The 3,733-nt window shown below is 37.9% G+C and overlaps 1 long non-coding RNA gene across 1 annotated transcript; it reads left to right on the forward strand.

Moving 5' to 3' along the window:
- Positions 1-1,180: 1,180 nt before the first annotated feature.
- LOC126619477 (uncharacterized) lies at positions 1,181-3,381 on the forward strand. The gene is made up of 4 exons (XR_007622068.1): positions 1,181-1,500; positions 1,584-1,705; positions 2,256-2,322; positions 3,146-3,381. It is a non-coding gene; the product is annotated as an uncharacterized LOC126619477 (long non-coding RNA).
- The last annotated feature ends 352 nt before the right edge of the window (positions 3,382-3,733 follow it).

A 3,733-nucleotide genomic window follows, 5' to 3' on the forward strand; every position in this document is an offset into this window, starting at 1 on the left:
TTCAATATTTTGCAAAATGTCTCCCAATGTGAACTTGACTTTGAATAATTATTATACTAAGATGTCATATCATTTGTAGTCAAATGCAAAAAGAAAACAAATTATGGGTTGAATGAGTCATAGTCACAGGCAATTTCATTACCCTACATGTGTTCTTTTCTTTGTTTATGTTTCTTTTAATTACGTGTGAAACACTTTAGGATCCATTTGGATGAAGTAATTTTAATGTTCATAAAAGGTTTTTTTTTCTATGTTTTTGTTTCTTTTGATTACGTGTGAAACACTTCAGGACCCAATTAGATGAAGCAGTTCTAATGTCTGTAGTGTGTTCTTTTCCTATGTTTTTGTTTTTTATTTTATTACGTGTGAAACATTTTAGGACCTATTTGGATAAAACAATTGTAATGTACCGAGTGTATTTTTTTTAATATATTTTTGTTTATTTTGATTAAATGTGAAACACTTTTAGATCCATATGGACCAAACAATTCTAAATGATTCCTTGCATATTGTCCTCACTTTCAAATTCCTCCATTCGAGTGGTGTATGATTATGACGAGTGTTGCTTTTATACCAACCATCCAAATAGTTTAATGATAATCATTTCAGACAAGCACCGAAACCCCTGTACTAAATTGAGGGTTCTGATTGGTTGTCCAGACTTCACAAGAGAGCATAATATTCCCTCATCAATATTAAGCTTCTTTATTTTATTAGGCGTAGTTCAAAATTTCCATCGACTGGCACTTGGAATGTTCCAATGTTTAGTAGTTTTGGTTAATGAACTTCTCTACCTCTCATCAACGTAATCTATTAAGGAAAAGAAATGAAAAATAAGAACAGCACAGATACAGCCTGCCTTGGCCACGCCCATAGATTTTGCTTTTGCATCTGATATATTTTAGGCACAAAATTTTATACAACCGGTGCCTTCAAAATGTGCCTTAGAAAAACTGTGTTATATACGCAAAGTTGTATAAAATTAGTGTCACATACAAATTAGTGTCATGTATTATGTATACAAGTATATTGTGTAATTTTCACCTATTATCGCACAAGAAGTTCTATTTTATGATCATCCGCTTACAAGCATCATTGTCACAGCCCGTCCCAGAATTACTAAATACCGAGGACGTGAAATTACAGAAACGCCCTTAAACAGGATTAAGGTGCGTAAATTTGGTATTTGTTTTACACTAAGATCCTAAACTAGGGTTAGAATTATATTAGTATGTGTTAATTTAATTTGTGTTTGGACTTAGGGTGGGGTCCTACCCCCTAAATCCCTCCCCAAAACCCGTTTTTGTTGTCTCTCTCATCTCCCTAGTCACTCTCTCTCTCTTTCTTCATTTCAGAAACACTCATTCCCTCTCTCTTACTCTCATTCTCTCTCAAACTCTCGGACAAACACCCAAGACCTTGAAAACTTCACAAGTTAAGGTTGAGGAAGGTAGCATCGTGTTCGTAAGGACCATACGAACACATTGATATTATTTTCAGGTAAGATTTCCCACGATTCCATGTAGAAAACTTAAGCTCCGAAATTGCTACTGTTCATGAACTTAAATTTCGTTGTGTTTTAGGCTAAAGCAAGATCACCACGAGTCTTAGGAAGTCCTAAGGAGGCTCGGAGTGCCTCGTTTGAACAAAATGGACGTCGGGATCGTTGGGTTCGAGTTTGGCCGAATTTGAGGAATTTTGGAAGGTATGATCTAGTTGTTTTTAGGCCTTAAAACCCTTCCAACGTGTTAGTACATGTTAAATGCTTCATTTTGGTATAAAATGCGAAGAAATTGGTTGAAAAACGAAGGAGAATAGTGGATTTGAAATTTTTCCAGAAACCGGCGAACAGTCGCCGGCGACCGGCGACTCGCCGGAGAAGACAGGGAATCTTCCGTCAAGTTTGACGGAATATTCCGACGCCGTTAGTTAACTTTAACGGAAACCGTTAGTTTTTAACGGAATATACTAGGTTTGACGGAATATTCCCTAACGCCGTTCACTGTAGCCGTCAGTGTGCATGTCACGTGGCCGCGCGTGGGCCGCGCGTAGGTCCGTGCCACGTCAGGCGCGTGGGGGCGCGTGAGACCTCCAAAAATTATTTTTAAAATTTGGGAGTGATCCTGAGGTTGTGTAGGTCACTGTGGTATATTCATATACCCAATTTGAGCATCGTATGAAGAATTAATTACCTAGTTTGGTTTAGGTGCGTTAAATGTGCGTTAAATGATTGTTTTAAGTTATTTCACTTCTAGGTGGAACTTTTAACGAGGACGAGCACATCCAGGGGCGTCAAGGGGGTTACGACCCGGCGACATACCAGTGAGTGGGCATTTGTTTTTATATATACCTATATACTCGATTTCCCCAGAAATCAAATTTAAATGAAAAGTATATTGAAATGAAATGAAATATGATGTGATTGCCATGCATAGAATATTATGGATATTATGAACTGTCGTATGATGCATATATGTATGATGGTGCTGTGGAAGCACAGGTAAGTATTTAATTAATATTATGATGATGATGATGATATATTGAGCTCATATCCTGCACCATGGTTTAGTGCTTATAGTATTCACCGCATCGCACGCTCGCCTTGGATCCAAGTAGATGCTGGTCGTACAGTCCACGCGGAGTGGGTACGACGGGCCAGTCGTAGAGTGTTAGTGAGATTATGACTGGTGGGTGACCTTAGGTTATTGTATACAGATGATTGATGAGAGAAGCACTAGAGCGAATATTACCATGAGTCGTTCAGACTACATTAGGTGGTTCCGACTTATGTGCAGAAGGTCGGACAGGTCACGCGGAGTGACTCCGGCAGAGTGAGATTGATAGATGTTGAGCTCTAGGTTCAATCGTTCAGGGCTATTAGAGGGCCTCCGATTGATTATTTCTTTTACCTGATTATATTATGTTAATGCATTCATACTAAACTGTTGAAATTGGCATGGTACATTCTTTATTGAATCTGTTATAAGATTGATGATTGAGACAGTTGAGATATATATATGCTATATACTATTTTTCTGGGAAAGTATACAGGTTTTCCAAAAAGGGGTTATAAATGTGGATTTATGAAATGATTTGGAAAAGCTTATTTTCGCCCACTCACGTTTTCTGTTTTTCGCCCCTCCAGGTTCTAGTTGATAGTTGAGGCGTTGGTGGCCTACGAGGACTGCTTCGGCGTTCTGACAGACTAAATAAATGTAGGATTCACCCGAGGGTGTTGTAAATTAGTTATGTTCCTACTTGACTGCACCTAGATGCTTATGCTCTGTTTATGTGTGTTTAGTACACTCTTATGCACATAGAATGCTAGGTTGTAAATAACTGAAATTAGTGGTTTTCGTTGACTCGTATTTTATTATTAAATCGTTTCCGCTTGCGTTATGGTTACGTCACACTCACGTGACGGCCAGCACGTCCTAGTCTTCGGGTTAGGGTGTGTCAATCATAGCCAATTAAATGAGACCAAATAAAAGCATCTTCAATAATATAGACAAATGAATAAATAAACTTATTTTTGTGAGCGACGTAAACAAAAACTTGCTCCAACAATATATATAAAAGTAATTGAATAGATAAATCCTCAATCCATCAAAGTAATGATAAATAGAAAGAAAGACTAGGTCAATTGCTATCATTTGTAAGATGGGGTTGCTATCATGTAAATTGTATTTTGCTTGGATGTACTTGCCCAAGGCACACTTGACTATTGACCCGG

Source organism: Malus sylvestris, chromosome 4 (genome assembly GCF_916048215.2).
Source record: "Malus sylvestris chromosome 4, drMalSylv7.2, whole genome shotgun sequence".
Lineage (NCBI taxonomy): Eukaryota > Viridiplantae > Streptophyta > Magnoliopsida > Rosales > Rosaceae > Malus > Malus sylvestris.